Source organism: Chlorocebus sabaeus, chromosome 23 (assembly GCF_047675955.1).
Source record: "Chlorocebus sabaeus isolate Y175 chromosome 23, mChlSab1.0.hap1, whole genome shotgun sequence".
In the NCBI taxonomy this organism is placed as follows: domain Eukaryota; kingdom Metazoa; phylum Chordata; class Mammalia; order Primates; family Cercopithecidae; genus Chlorocebus; species Chlorocebus sabaeus.
Window position 1 is genome coordinate 36,085,805 of NC_132926.1, and position 16,881 is coordinate 36,102,685.

Consider the following 16,881-nt stretch of genomic DNA (forward strand, 5'->3'; position numbering starts at 1 on the left):
CGCCTGGCTAAGTTTTGTGTTTTTAGTACAGACGGGGTTTTGCCATGTTGCCTAGGCTGGTCTCGAACTTCTGGGCTCAAGCCATCCACCTGCCTTGGCCTCCAAAAGTGCTGGGATTACAGGCGTAAGCCACTGCACCCAGCCAAATTATACTAATTTACCATTGGAACATATAGTTTTCCTTTAAATTAAATTATAGATGAAAGTTGATACTAGAGATGAAGTTGCCCCTACCTCAAAAAAGAAAATTGAATCAATTAAAATAAGAATTTTAAGTAAATAATAACACAGGTGGTAGATGGATATGGTAAACATAGTGAAGGTGGTAAGATACTAATATTAGTAAGCACTTATATGTGCCAGGCACTGTTCAAATCACTCTACATGTTTTAAGAAATTTATCCTTAACATCCCTCAGAAAGGTGCTATTATATCTCCATTTTCTAGAAAAGGGATCTGAGCCACAGAGAGGTTAAGTAACTTACCCAAGGCTAAACGGCTGGCAACACAGGAAATCAGGCACTTGAGGCTGTGCACCTAACCTTTGCACTCATCAGGCAGAGAAGACTTCCAGCCAACAGGGCCCTCATGGTTGTACAAACCAGAGTTTGCTCCACAGAAGTGAATTCAGCCTGCTCAGCTTTAAAAGGAAGTGTTACTTGCCTGTTTCTCCACCTACCTCCACTGAAACTAAGCAATTCCCATTCGACAAAGTGATTTCCTCTTCTCCTAACCCTCCCTTTTGGATGTCCAGAGCAGCTGCCAGGAGCTAAACCCCTTTGGGAGAAATCAAATGCTCACTGTTGACATTTAATTTATGACAAAGTGTTGCCCTCTCCAAACCAGCTACTGAAAAAAGAAAAAAAAAAAAAAAAATCCAGGCCTGAGGAACAACCTATTAAATGAAAATAAACGTTTTATTGTTTCATGCTAAAAGACGTATTAGGCTTCACACACTTACAGCTGGGAACAATGCACGTTTTTGGCAAAGGAGGCTCGAGTAATCTCTACATGTTCACATGGTTGACCCCTCCCTGCATGAAGAGCAGATGGTGTTTCATGCACAGATTTCTGGCACAGTTCTCTCTCGTCTGACGTAAAAGGTGTGAGTGGACCTCTAGCCCCCTTTCCCCTTTTGCTTCTTCTGATCAGTCTCGGCAGTAAAGAGAAAATTTAGCACTTCATTAGGGCCACTAACCCAAGTCAATCTCTGGGCTCTGAAGCACTGAGTCGACCACAGAATCACAGAACATAAAACAGAATTAACATGTGGATAGTTTTTTGAAAACTGATGGTAGAAAGTGGTCCTGAAGGGAGGTGGCTTAGGGTCATGACTTCTGGTGTCTTTTAGAAGAACATGTTAAGTCCAGGAAAAAAGGACTTGAAAAAAAAAATCTGTGCTCCCAGGAGAAACATTATCCAATACTAGATATTGAAGTGACACAATAACTCTGACATTAAACATTCCATTAGCACAGTTTTACAAAAAATTCAGAGTGCTACAAATTTGAGAGTTACCCAACAGTGAAGACACATTCTGTATGTTTTTCTTCTTACTAGAAAATTCCAGACCGGGTGTGGTGGCTCACACCTGTAATCCCAGCATTTTGGGAGGTCGAGTGGGCAGATCACAAGGTCTGGAGATCGAGACCATCCTGGCTAACACGGTGAAACCCCATCTCTACTAAAAACACAAAAAATTAGCAGGGTGAGGTGGCATGTGCCTGTAATTAATCCCAGCTACTTGGGAGGCTGAAGCAGGATAAGCGCTTGAATATGGGAGTCAGAGCTTGTAGTGAGCTGAGATGGCACCGCTGCACTCCAGCCTGGGCGACAGAGTGAGACTCTGTATCAAAAAAATGAAAATTCCTTTTGGTTTTCCAGGATACAAAGTGTGGAACAAATCCCTGATGACTCCATGTGGGTAAACAACACCAATAAACATGCAACAGACATTTTACAGTAATCCATACAGATTATTACAAATTACAAAACCAGAAAACAAGCCCCTACACCTCTTGGCTTTACAGTGGAATATACTAAGGAAATAAGTTGCCAGCCCTGGAATGCGCTATTTTTTGGGATGAAGATATGAAAATTTTGGAAGTCCTTAAGTGTCCACTGCCCTAAGCAATCATTTTTTTATGTATGTTATATATGTAAGGTTTATTTATACAATATTCCATAATGACTAACACATTATACCCCTTTTATAAACATTATTCACATACATATTAACTCATAGAGATTCTCTTTGGTCTATTAAAAACACTGTACTTAAAAAAATAAGCAGAGACACAAGAGTCTATAGTTTTTCTGCTTATGTTTCCATGGAGGTGTGAATTTTTCTCTTTATTTTCTCCTTCCTCTTTTTACCCTTAACACCCTTTCCCCCTGACCCAAGTGTAGTAATAAGAAACGATAATTCCGGGAGATGAAACTCAGATGTCACCATTAGCAAACTCTTCTACTGCACATTTCCGGGTTGGCTCTTTGTGATCATTCAAGCCCATCCTTTCCTCCTCCCTGACATCCCCAACACTTTGTGGTCCTTGATCATTTGGAATCTGTATGCTGTGTTTTTAAAAATATCTGGTTTACTGGCTAAGCAGGTTCGAAGGAAGAGCTAAATCCTTATGAAACCCTCCACTATACCTCGTGGAAAGTTCCCAGAGACTTAAAAAACAGGATGTGTTTTTTAAAAAAATTAGGAGTGGTGGTTTAGGAGTGGTGGTTTCCTATTGTTCAGTTGTAAGGCGGAAGCCAGTGCATGAAGATGGAAATGTGACTAAGAGGGCTTTGAAGACAAGGTGTAAATAGCCAGTGTGCTCAATCACATCTCTTCCCTTCTCACCTGCCAAGTAGCAGAGAAAGCCAGAACTCTGGGGCTTCTGGTGGTATATTATCACTTCCTCCTGTGGTTAACCGACAGAAGGGTGTGGCTAAGAAGTCCAAATTATTCATCGCATTAAAAGATGGCTGCCAATTTAACCCCTGCATGTGACAGTTTCACATAGAAGAAAACATTTCTGTAACCTACAGATGCAATCCTTACTCTGATCCTGGTTTGGCTGATGCTGGTTCCTGTTTACAAGCAGGGCTGAATGAAAAACTGAGGATGCTTCAGTGTAAAATTAGGATCTGAACTTTAAAACAACAAACATATCCCAGTGATGCTGCACTTGTGTTATTGTCTTTGATAATCAGGGCAGCATGTGCTTTTAAAAATCAAATTCTTATTGATGTCTTAAGAGAGGAGGAGAAGATGAAAATACATGGTTCAAATAACATCAGGGTATTTATGAATTTCATTTATGTGAGCAATGTCTCTTGCAGGTTAGCACAGGTAATTTTAAAATTGTATTTTAGATTATAGCCTTTTTTATTAAAAAAAAGGAGTAGAATATCTTCTAATGGCTTGTTCTTTATGACGACTTATTTATGAACATAAAGGATGCATGGTTATAAGTGATATTTATATCTTTCTACTTGAAATAGTCTCTTTGTAAGCATTACAGTTTGGTATCTTTCATATAACATCATGAATTTTTTTCTTGTCTGAGACTCTTTATGTACCAAGTCTTTATTTCCTTGATCACTATGTTCTATTAGAAATCCCTGGGGTCAGAAGGTATCAGGGGGAAAAGACAGAATGGAAAAGAATGAAGATGTGGCAGAGGGATGCAGGATGCTTGGTGGGGATTCGGGCTGGGGTGATGGCTAGGGGACATTGTGCTGAAGCATTGGCCTCTTCGGATTGAACACCAAAGAGAATATGATGTCATCTGCTGCATCACTCTAAATCTGATCTGGAGAGACAGGCCAGACCACAGAGCTGGAAGGCATTGGATGTCCTGTCTTGTCATTTGTTAGGTGCCAAGCTGTGAGAAATTAGCAAGATAAAGTTTGGCTTTGACAACAGCAGTGAGTAACAGAGGGATGGGAGTCTGGTGTAACCTGTAGCAGCACATGACTCACTTGCTTTTCTCCATTCTGGCCCACTACCCATAAATACTGCGGGTGAAGACAGATTTGCTCTTCCTCCTACTACTCTGCTGTCTTGGAGGCCAGACTATTGGTATCCCTGTACCATCCCTGATGTTCAAGGAATATCATGCAGTCCACAAACTCTCTATTGAGCAGTTTCCATCCCGGCAGATCGTTTGCTATCTTCTGCATCCCAGTTGTCAGGAACTCATCCTGGGAAGATGACCAAAGCAGGCTCTGTAAAGTAAAAAGGATTTCAGAATCTGTTGTGTGCGAATGCAGTTGGGAAGAACTATAATTCTTCAGAATTCTTACACCTTTTGGGCAGAAAGTCATCTTCTCACAGAAGAGATGCTGTGTTCTTCTGAGTGCATCATATCAGGAGGCACACAGTATCTGTTTCCCCATTGCTGGTGATGCTAACTTTGGTGTTTTGGTTAAGATGATTGTCTACTGTAAAGTTGTGATTTTTTTTTCTTCTGTGACTAATAAGTATCTTGCAAGTAGATATTCTGAGACTTTTCAAGTTTTCATCCACTATTTTTAATATTCATTCATGGTTATTGCATGAACCAATTATTACTGAGTGGTTGCCAAATGGTTTTTTTTTTTAATTCCATAATTCCTTTTACACTTAGAGGTTGGCACTTGACCATAAGGGAGAGCTTTTCCTTCTCCCTTATTTATTTATTTATTTATTTATTTATTTATTTATATCAGTATAGGCTCAGGGATTCCTGTTTCATTCTATGGGTTATCATCCGTTACTGCCAAGCCCCCTTCTCCTGCTCTAAACCCTGAATCTGATGATGAAGAAATAACAGACAAACACATATTGAGAGACATTCCATAAAACAAATGGCTTATACTATTCAAAATTCCAAGACGATGTAAGAAAATGAATCTTGAGGAACTGTTCCACATTAAAGGAAACTAAAGAGGTATGACAACTACATGCAAGATGTGGTCTTGAAAGGGATCCTAGAAAAGACTTGTGAAATAATTTTTCTATAAGGGAAAATAGGACAATTAAAAAAATAGTAGGGCAATTGAATAAGACCTGTAGACTAGTTAATAGTACTATATCAACATTGATTTCCTGATTTTCCTGATTTTATTAGGGTTATGTAAGAGCATATCCTTCTTTTTAAAAAATATACACTGAAATGTTTAGGGATAAGTGGGCATTTAGTCTCTAACTTACTCTCAGATGGTCCAGAAAAAATAAAAATGAACCTGGTAAAATGTTAACTTTTGGGGAACCTAGTGGGAGAGTTTACAGGAATTCTTTGCACTATTTTAGCAAACATTTATAACAGTCTGAATTTATTTCAAAAATAAAAAGTTAAAATCCGTGAGCCCCCAGAATTTCTCTGAGGTCTCAAATATTGTATTTTGATGACCAAACTCAACCTGCATTCCTATGATCCTCACACATGGAATCAATATCCTCCCCTCCCTGGCCAATCTCTCGCCTCCTTTCTCTTCCTAGGCTGAGGATGCTCCAGAGGAACGTGCAGCCAAACCTGTCTGGCAGTGCCTTGTGAGGTGGGGCAGGTGGTTTGATTGCACATAACAGGAGGTCGCTCTTTATGACTTTCTTGCATGGCTCTTGGCCCTTCTGAGTACAAATAAAGTCCAAACTAACCATGCTGGAGGAGGAAAGGAGAAAGCTAAAAGGATGATGGGAAATTGGTTCGATAATTTTCTATCTCCTGTCCAATTTTCTTTCATCTAGACCCTGATTTCTTTTCTGTCCAGGGACTCGTGCTGATGTAACAGGCTAGTTTTCTCTTTGGGGAAACTTTAATAATGATCACAGCCTGATTCTTTGTGGGGGTGGTGTGGAACAGTCAGATTTTACAAGCCATTTGTGGAAGTCTTATCACATCAATTTGGGGAGTCTTACCTAAACTCCCAACTTACGAAGGCAGAACTAAGATCTGTGGCTCCAGAGACCCAATGTACCAGAGAAGCCCCAGCTTTCAAGCAGGCAACCACATTTGGGCTCAAAACTGAGTTGCTCTGAGCTCCCAGTACCTGCAAATGCAATGCAGCACTTCCTCATTAGCTAATGTGCTCCACTCAGCACAACAGCAAGTAAGAGCTGTCAGAGGCTCCAGGTGGCTGCTTTGCATTCAGCGGGAGAAACAGGCATTCTGTGATTACGAGGATGCATTCTGTGTCTCACCATGTCAATAAATTACACAGGATTTGGAGTTATGTTGTCTTCACTACACACCACTGAACATGGGCGGGGATTTCATTTGGTTATTCACCAATTTTAGCCCTCAAAAGGAAGGCAGTCTGCCTTAGACCTATCCTGCCTCTCCTCCCTGTGCCTAGGTTGGTGCCAGTGCTGATACTGGGTGTCCACCTATGGAGAAGGTTCACCCTGTTAATATCACAATGGGCTCAAAGATGGCCACTTTGATCTGTATTATCAGTCTTGGTGTCGGCAGCTGTGAGAATGTCCCTTCCAGATTACAGCTTCTGCATTCCAAGCAAGTAGCAGTGGTTTGTTTGCTCTTTTTAACTATATTTATTGTGATGTAACATTTCTGAGAACAAGTGCAGGGTCAGGGAAGTAATAAGGAAGTTACTGCCAAGGGAAAGCTGGATGCCACATTAATCTGACCTTCCAGGTTGTGCTAAATGATGTAGAAAGAACTTCAACTCCAAGATCAAGTGACATTTTAATAGGCACCCAAAAAAATCCCATCAATGGTAGGAGGTGTGACTTTTCCTAGGCTGGCATTGTGCAGTATGAAGTAGCAGCCCTTATTAGCACTGTGTCTACAGGCCAGGGGGTTTGGGATTAGGCAGGTAATAATTCTTTGTTTACTGAGTACTCAGAAGACAAGTCTATTTGAAGTAAAAAACAAAAACAAAAACATCACCAAACCCCCCTGATGTCTGGAGATAACTTTTTCATCCAATCTTTTTTAGATGGAATTTCACCCTTGTGCCCCAGGCTGGAGTACAGTGACACAATCTTGGTTCACTGCAACCTCTGCCTCCTGGGTAGCTGGGATTACAGGTGCCCGCCACCACGCCCAGCTAATTTTTGTATTTTTAGTAGAGATGGGGTTTCGCCATGTTGGCCAGGCTGGTCTCGAACTCCTGACTTCAGGTGATCCACCTGCCTTGGCCTCCCAAAGTGCTAGTATTATAGGCATGAACCACTGTGTCTGGCCTTTCGCTCTACCTTAACTGAGGTGGAAAGCAGTTAGCAGCCACAGACTGGAGCCAGATTGCCTGGGTTTATTTCCAAACCCCGCAATTCCTAGCCTTGTGACCCTATGGAAGTTTCTTAATCTCTCTAGGCCTTAGTTTCTACCAGTAACATGGGAGTAGTAGTATTTATTTTGTCTGTTTGTGGGAGTTTTAACTAAGTCGATGTTTGATATCAGTAAAGCACATGGAACAGGGTCTGACACATAGCAAGGACTCTATAATTGTTGGCTCAAAAGTATTATTATGGATTAAAATACCTCCTGAAGGCTATTTCTTGTGATCCTGCTTCGTAATTATCTCAAAGAACAGAAAATCCTACAGGTAGAAACAGGTCATTAAACAGTGGCTGTCACACTTGTTACTAGAATTTCTTCTGTCCTAAAAACCTGTCCCAGTTTCCTAAGTTGAGTTCTGTAAATTTTACATTCCTATCTATCAAAGGATAATAATGGACAGTAACAAAGATAATAATACCTTAGTGTTTATTTTGTATGGTGTTGTGAGATGTCTTCTATTATTATTCCCTTTATATAGATGAGAAAACTGAGACTCAGATAGGTTGAAGTGACTTGCCTAAAGTCACACAGCAAGTCACACTTTAGGTACGACCCAGGTGTTCCAAATCTATATCCTGGGCTCTGAAATACTGTGCCAGAGAAAGGTTGGGGGAGTGAGGGGCAGAGAGAAACAGAGAGAGAGGGCAGAGGGCTAAAGGGAGGAAGAGAAGAGACTCACAACTAGTAATAAGTATTTTCTGAATGAGTAAATGGGTGCAGAAATTCAATAACTATACCCCAATGATAACAAAGGAAATGATATTTTATGTCTCATGTATACAATTTCAAACAATCATTTTGGCTGTTTTTTTTTTTTTTTTTTTTAAAGATGTCAGTTTGCTTTTTGTTTGCTGCATAGTTACTGCTTTAAAGAGCTACGAGGGTCAATTCCTCTAAAAGGTGAGTTCTTAAGATCTCACAGTCCTGAATGCTAGTGCCTAAGCCAAGTCCCTTGTTTTAGAGATTGGGAACGGGGTGGGGAAAAGGGCGGTCATTTGCGTCTCCGTTTGTAATAACTCCAGTAGCATCTTTCCTATGTTCATCCTTCCTACAACAGGCCTTCTTGTCAGGATAAAAGGGAATTCATTTATTCTCCAATTGTTCATTGTATGATCAAAAATGTTTGATAAATGAAAGACTGCTAGTGGCGGTGAAACCCCGTCTCTCAAATTAGCCAGGTGTGGTGGCGGGTGCCTGTAGTCCCAGCTACTCGGGAGGATGAGGCAGGAGAATGGTGTGAACCTGGGAGGCGGAGCTTGCAGTGAGCCGAGAGCACGTCACTGCACTCCAGCCTGGGTGACAGAGCGAGACTCCGTCTCAAAAAAAAAAAAAAAAAAAAGAATGTTAATGGAACCTACCCCATGGAGAGTTTCCTGGACAGGTTGAGCTTGTTCCTGCTCTTCCCACTATATTGCGTGTCTGGTTCCTTCTTAGTCTTCAGGTCTCAACTCGAATGTCATCCCTTTGGAGAACCTTCCCTGGCCACCGTACGTAATATAGCTTATGCCCCTCAGCCATTCTCTGTCCCATTACTTTGTTTCTCTCATAACATCTGACATGTAGAATTTCTCCTGCTTGTTTACCATTTACTCCCTTCCTGCAGGTAGGAACCTTATCTGTGTTGTTCACTGCTGTATCCCAACTGACTTGGCACACAGCCCATAGTAGATGCTCAGTTGATATCGTTGAATGAAAAATGAATAAATGAATGAAGTGACATTGATTTTTGCCCAGGAAGAAAACATTCTGTGACTTTAAATGGAGATGGAGTGAGAGCAGCACTTGCCTGGAGCCCATAGGTCATAATGGACGCCTAGCAGGGGTTTAATCAGTACATGCATTTTCTGAACTACAAAGTGTGCCAGGGACATTTAATTTCTGTTAATTGGCACCAAGGAGGAGGGGTTGTTATCGAAATCACCAGCCAGCTGGAAGCATGTCCGTGTCAGACCTATTTGCAAATTAGAATGGACATTTCATAAACCGTGTCAACCTTGGGAAGCGGCAAGCGCCCAGAGGGGCAACACCGATGTGCTTGCTGGCTGTATCCGGGGGTACACACAGCCCTAAATCTGCAACCTTCAGCAGATGAGGCGGTGAGGTGGTGGGGACCACCAGATGAGAAGAGATTGGCGAGGATTACGGCATAAAATGCATTTTAAAATCATTGTCATATTGCCCCAGCCCTGGCACCACGGACCAGCTTCTCTGAAAGGTCAGAGAACAAAGAAACTGAGATTTCTCATCCTTCAGAGCCGGCCCCACCTTTGCTACTGGTTGCCCTGGACAAGTGATGTATCCTCTGAGCTTCAGCTGTTTGATCTATACGTAGGGGAGAATAACACAACTTGTGGGGGCCTTGTGAAGATTAAGTGAGAAAATGAATGTAAATAACGATAATGGTAGTGAACATTACAGTATTTTCCTGTGCTGGGCACTGTGCTAATGACTATTTACATTGTCTCACTTAATCCCCACCAAACCATTAATTGTGCTTTTGCACAATTAATACCTGCATTTTACAAGGGAGGGAACTACAGGTTGGAAAAGTTAAATGCCTTGGCCATGGTGACACAGCAAGGAAACATGGGGCCTGTGTTTGGGTTCAGGTCATCTGACTCCACTGGGCTCTTAGCAACCCTGTTGTAACAAACCCTCTAAGGGATTCACAAGGTACCTGGCATTTAGCCCACAACTAATGAATGGCAGCTAGTAAGAGATTCTGTTCTTTTTTTTTTTTTTTTTTTTTTTGAGATGGAGTCTCGCTCTGTCGCCAGGCTGAAGTGCAATGGTACAATCTCGGCTCACTGCAACCTCTGCCTCCCGCGTTCACGCCATTCTCTTGCCTCAGCCTCCCAAGTAGCTGGGACTGCAGGCGCCCACCACCACCCCTGGCTAATTTTTGTATTTTTAGTAGAGACGGGGTTTCACCATATTGGCCAGGCTGGTCTCAAACTCCTGACCTTGTGATCTGCCCGCCTCGGTCTCCCAAAGCGCTGGAATTACAGGCGTGAGCCACCGTGCCTGGCCTGAGATTCCATTCTTATATTTAGCATTCTTCCTGCTCATCCTGCTTTCAAGCCTATGTCATCCTGCAAATTTCTCCAACAGCTACCACTTCTGGGTCCCGTTCTGCATACCAACATCTGGCCTCGCCTCACTCGATTTTCCCAGTCACAGTGTGAAGTGCTGATTATTGCTCCCACTCTTCTGATAAGTAAAGAAAGGCTCGGAGAGGTTTGTTAACTTGGTTCAAGGTCAGATAGCTGACACGTGGGGTCAGGATTTGAACCCAGGGATGTATGACTCCAGAGTCCAGGCACTCCCCTCTTCATGTCACGTTTCTCTATGCTGCTCATGTTTCAAAATCTTTTTTCTGCAGGAAGCTTTCTTGACAACTAAAATACTCTCATTGTTCTCCGCTCTCACTTCTGTCTGATAGAGCCTAGCTTGCCGTTGTGCTCTTTGTTTTGAATTGTGCCTCTACATCTACATAAATGGTAATAGCTACCATTTATTGAACACTTCTATGTACCCAATACCGTACTCAGAGCTGGACATGCCTGAACTTGTTTAATCCTGCTGAGAACTCTACTAGGAGGTGCATGGTCTGATCCTCATTTTACAAATGAGAAAACTGAGATCTAGGGATGTATCATTTTTCCAAGTTTCTTTAGTTATTTGCCAAAGGAAACATAGCCAGTAACAAAGCTGTGAGAAAGCCCCAGGTGATCCATTTCCAAATCTCATCATCCCAGCTATTATATTAATTACTTCTCCAGATCTTGTGACATTCTAGTGGACTGGGAACATAGCTGGTCCTTGACTGATGCTTTTAGTTCTCTGTTGGAGGCCGCCATAACAAAGAAGTCCTAAGCTCCAAAACTTGCCAACATCTAAAAACAACTTAAGCTTAAAAAAGAATTCAGCTTATAAATAGCATGTGCAGAATAGAATATTTAGAAATGTGGTTCTGATATCTAAAATTAGCCTTCCCTTCAAAACAGTATCACCCCTTCTGACTGATGTTTCATTCCTTGTCATGGAAGCTAGTGCTATCTCTCTCTAGCTGTGACTGACATGTCCTCTTTGTGCAATGTCGTCCTCTACTCTCTCCTTGACAGAGACATAAGACATCTCTTACAGAGTTGGAGAGAAGGTGGTGATGGGGCTAGCAGGAATCTGGGTACCACCTTTTGAAGGCACTATTTATTTGAATTCCTTTTTGGACCTCCAGGCCTGTTTTAGCTGCCTCCATACGTTGTGACTCAAGCTTCCTTTCTACTTATTTGTGAGGGTCTCCTGAATGCAAATAGCCTTCACAATCCTCTTGGATGGTCAGGGAGTTGTGATTCTCATGGGAAGGTCATTAGGATGGTGCTAGCCTCCAGGACATGTGTGACCCACAGCAGTCAAACCCCGACATCAAAAATGGCTCTCATCAAGTCAGTCAGTCATGCTAGCACTGATTCCAAGAGCATTAACACAAAATGCACACAGTGCACAAAACAGCGTCTGCAGATGTCTTTTGCCTTTCTCCCTAGGTCTTGGCTGGCATTCTTTTAGTCCTTATCAGGCTGCAGCTCTTGTCCATCCAGTAGTGACCCCGTTTGCCTAATTAGCTTGCATATGTGGGTGTGTATCTACCCCCAAAGGAAATTGCATTTGAACTTTGGATAAAAACCAGCAAGGAACACTGAAAGAAGATGTCAGCTCTCTGAGCCCTTTTGTTCCTGCAGAGGAGATGGAAGTGGGGGTCATTTTGGAAATCATATCCCTCTTCTTGTGGGACTCTGCTCTGTATCATTTAGAGTGAGGACAGGCAAAACCAGAAATAATCTCATGAAGACAGAGCGACCTGGGGAATGCAAAATGATCACTGTGTTTTGATGTCAGTGACCCAGAACCACATTGCAAGCTTCAGTTCTTTTTCAAGTGGTTTGGCTGTGTCTGGTAACTCTGGGAGCAGCGGTAGATTTGCGTTTTGGATTTCTCTGTGCATAAAACTCTCAGTTGTCTTACTTCCCACCCCTACTTGTTGGACAGCAAGACCTAACCTCATGGTTTTTTTCTGGGAGGGCTTGACCCTCTGTGATAAACCCTCCTCCATCTCCATCCCCATCCTAGCTAGCTCAGCAGCACATCTCATTTGTCCATGCCCTCCAATCTCAACCATGTTGATAGTTGCCATTGAAGAAGAGGGATTAAGGTTTTGGCTTAGAGCCCTGGGTTCCAGTCCTTGTTGCCTTGGACAGATCATTTGACCTCTGAGCCTCAATTCTAATCTTTAAAATGAGAAAATAGCAGTACTTCTGTCATAGGATTGGGTAAAATTAAATGACACAATGTATGTAGCATGTAAAGTGCTTGGCATATAGTAGGTGCTTGATACATGATGGCAATTATTGCTGGATGAGGAGTCAGAGTTGTTACTTTTTTTTTTTTTTCAGTTTCCATTACACCTCAAACTAGTTTTGTGATCTTAAGCAAGGAATTGAAACATTCTGAGTCTCAGTTTTCTGATCTGTAGTCTGGAGACAAAAATAGCATTCCCGGGCCAGGTGTGGTGGCTCACACCTGTAATCTCAGCACTTTGGGACGGTGACGCAGGCAGATCGCTTGAGCCCAGGAGTCTGAGACCAGTCTGGGTAACATAGCAAAAGCCTACCTCTACAAAAAATACAAAAATTAGCCGGTGTGGTGGCACATGCCTGTAGTTCCAGCTACTTGTGGGGGTGAGGTGGGAGAATCTTAAGCTGGGGCTGTTGAGGGTGCATTGAGCCGAGATTGTGCCACTGCACTCCAGACTGCATGAGGGGAATGAGACCTTGTCTCAAAAAACAAACAAAAAATAAGCATTTCCCTGCATACTCACAAGGTTCTTATGATAATTTATTAGAAGATTAACAGCAGCAGCAGCAAGATCTCATTTCAGTTTCAGATTCTGAGAAGCTGCTTTTGGTTTCTATGGTTGGCTACGTTGAGGTCCCGGGCAAGGCCCAGAGGAGAGTTACTTTAAAAGCCCCCAAATCACTTAAAAGCAATTTGGGCATGGCCACAGCCTGTATTTCCCCATTCGGAAGCGACAAGGTCTCCAAAAACAGGTGTAGTTGAAAAAATTCTTGTCAAAATTCCTCCAAACCAGGATTCTCAAAACCAAACATGTTGGTGCATCAACATCAGTTCCCAGCAATGAATCAAAGCCTTAGAATCTGAGGCACAGAAGCCAGATGGGAGCTCAAATCTTCAGGCAGAATATCTATGGCCTTAGGTTGCAATATTTGCTTTGAGTAGTGTTTACCAAAAATCTCTATGGGTTGCACTAAAAATTCCATATGGTACATTTGTGGGAGGATTACACGGGAAAGATAAGTGCAGGATGCAGGGTAGTGGTTGTGAGGGAAGTTGTGGGGAGGGGAAGAAAGGAATGGGATTGGGAGAGGCACACAGTGGACCTCAGTGATATTGACAATTACTATTTTTTAAAAAGCTGGGTGGCAGGTATATGGTTATTTATATGATCCTGTATAATTTCATATCTGTGAAGCATTTAATAATAAAAAGGGGAGAAAAGCAGAAAGGAGGCCCCAAATCCAGAAAAAATTAATAAGGAATAAACAATACTCTATGAGGGATGTATCTATTTTCATCTCTCCCGTCAACCACTGTATCTCCATTGCTTCTCACAGAGCCTGGTCCAGAGTGGGTGATGGATCACTGCTGTTGAGTGAATAGATGGATGGATGGGTGCATCTGTAACCTCCTCCATGCCCCCCATCATCCCTCACCATCTTTGACTTGATGGCACACCTTAGATCCCACTCCGCTGCCTTCTGTTTGTCAAAGTGTAGATCAGTGGGCAGAGGGCCTCCTGGGAACACTGTTTCTGCTTTGGTCTAGGACATAATCTAAGCCTGGAAAACGGTCTGCTTGACCATTTAACATTGATCTATTGCAAATAAAATGTCCTTGTATTATTTATTCTCCATGACATCAATTTGCTGCAAGGATCTTTGGAGTTAACGCCTCTGGTTTGGTCCTGCCTGCCAAACACATTACCTAAGTGACTGTCTTTCATGGTCATCTGAGAGGCTGCTGGAAGTAGTAGTACTATCTTCTCTTAGCCAAAGAGAGAATTGGGGTCTTTTCTCTCAAGATATAAACAAGAGAAGCATCAGTGGCGGCAGCTGCTGGCCCGGCACTACCCCGTGCCAGCTTGCTAAGCACTTGGTCCCAGCTGGAGAGACTTGATAGCACTTTGCCGTTCTGCCTGCCACAGCTGTTCACTTCCCAGGAAGGGAGTCCAGAAGCTATGTGGCTGCCTGTGTGGTCAGACGTGGGTGAGAGGATGAGGATGGATGCTTGCTCCTCTCATGGAAACAGATAATTTCCGTACCTGCCAAACCAATGGCAGAGGAGCTGGGAAGCTCACAGGCATTGCTGAGGCCTTTGAAGGTGTTAGCTGAGAAAGGCAGACCAGCGAGCATGGAGCTGCCCTCCCTCCCATGCAGCGCCTTTCCTAGGCCAAGGACCAGGTGAAGGTGATTGTCAAGGGCTGGACAGTGGTCAGGAGTGGGCTGGGAGGAGTGCTGGGCTTGTTAGTAGAGCTCCTGGCTTCTGAGTGACCTCTCTGGGTCCTATGCTCTACTCCAGGGTCACAGTTAAGATATTTAGCAACCAGGATGGCATAGGCACCGGTCAATCGGAATGGAGAAGGGCTTTATTGCTGGAGGTCTTAGCTGCACCTGGCCTGAGCTTTTAGGTGCTGGATGTTAGAGTGATGGGGAGCACCTGAGGGAAGGACCAGGTTGTGAGAGTGAGGAGGCCTTGGGGAGCACAGAGCATCCACTGTTCACCTATTAGTACAAACTTCTTTTGACATTCTACCAACCAGTGTGGCCACACTCCTGCTGGGTGTCAGGACTGAATGTTGGCTCTGCCATACCATATGAGAAAGGTGGATTGGAGCCTCACACTTTATGTGAATCAGAATCACTTAGGGATATTGTTAAAAGCACAGACACCCAGAACCCACCTCCAAATTATCGAGTGAGACTCCCTAGGGCCCAGGCCAGGTTTACTACACTCCTAAGGCCTGACTGTCCTGGATCAGCTGATCCCTAAGTATTCAGCTGCGATTTCCTAGGGGGTTATGAGGACTTGAGAGATGGGGTCCAGCTCAGTCTCTGGGGGGAATATGCCTAATTCAGGGGCAGGTCATGTGGGTGAGTGAAGCAGGTTGCTGTGACGCAGCACGTTGAAGAATGAATGTTCATTTATTTGAAGCTGCCTTGACCCTGATCCAGCCCCCTGGATTGCTGCTGCCGGGGAAGGCAGGCCTGGTGTGGATGGACCCCCTGACTTTTCAAGACAGACTGGAGGTCACTGAGCCACGATTTGAGTCAGTCCTGCATCTCATCAAGACACAGGTGAGGGCGCTGCTTTAAACTCTTCCTGCTCTGAAAGCCCTGTCCGCGGAATGGGTGAAAGGTGAGGGTGAGGCGGGTTCCACACACAAAGGGAAGGAGACAAGTCCTAAGTAAAGATCTTGATGCTGCTCAGTGGGACCATTTCCTCAGGTGTGGTCTTCAGAGTATGTCCCCAGCTGGGCATGATCCACCTTCCCTACTCAGATATCTCCCGTTTTCCCCCAATCAGATCCTACTCTTAGCAGTTTTCATAGCACCAAAATGCCAGAGTCTAACCACAGGGCGAAGAGGCACTCTTCCTAGGTACTGTCTGAACCTTAGCTGAGGGGTGATGCTCTCACAAGATGGAATTTTCACCTTCAGATTTGAGGGGCTGGGGTTCTACCTGGGATCTCTGGAATGTTCCACAAGGGAATAAATTCCTCTAAGTATTAAGTGAATTTGGGTCCATTGCTACATTTAAACCCAAATGCTGAAGATCTTCTCCTGCTTGGAATACCCTTTTTCCCACCACTTTGTGTATCTGATTCTCTCTTGTCCTTCAGGACTCAGCTTAGACTGTGTTCTGACCTTCAAGACGAGGCTGCGTCAGTCTCCTTTTAGCACCACAGTCCCGGGCAGGCCCTTCTGTTAGAATTTCTTCACATGAAATTTCGACAGCCTGCTTGCTTAAAAACATTCCAGTCTAAAATTTGTTAGGTGTTCATCATGCCAGCACTGTTTAAGTCACTTTGTGTCATTATCTCAGATAATCCTCATAATATCCCAATGAGGTTGGCACTACACTGTATTATTCCTATGTAAGAAAATGAGGCTCTGAGAGATTCAGTAACTTGCCTGACATCCATGGTCAGAAAGTGGTAAATGAAGACCTGAACTGTGTTTGTGCACAGCGGAGCGTTCTAGGCTCTTTCGCATTTGCAACCAAAAATGCACTCTGCTGCCTCCTGGCAGTCCAGAGTCAGTATCCTAAAGTCAAGGATGGGTTTTTGGTTCATGCAGCAAGTCCCAAGTTGGGCTCTGAAGTCAGATAGTTTGAGACTGCGTCCTGCCGTCATCTGTGGTTAACCTTCAAGCTTCCATTTCCTTCTCTGAAATGGGTACAATCTACCTGCCTTATAGGGATATGGTGGAAATTACATGACAGGACGTGTTTATCATCTTCACTGCTG

At 43.4% G+C, this 16,881-nt stretch overlaps 1 protein-coding gene across 4 annotated transcripts in view; it reads right to left on the reverse strand.

The window, feature by feature from the left end:
• Window positions 1-898: 898 nt before the first annotated feature.
• SH3RF2 (SH3 domain containing ring finger 2) overlaps window positions 899-16,881 on the reverse strand; it is a 145,660-nt gene continuing 129,677 nt past the window's right edge. For all 4 annotated transcript variants that reach the window (XM_008014841.3, XM_008014840.3, XM_038006463.2 and 1 more), the window contains exon 11: window positions 899-4,224. The gene's annotated coding sequence lies outside the window, so the exon portion shown is untranslated. The remainder of the gene's footprint in view (window positions 4,225-16,881) is intronic.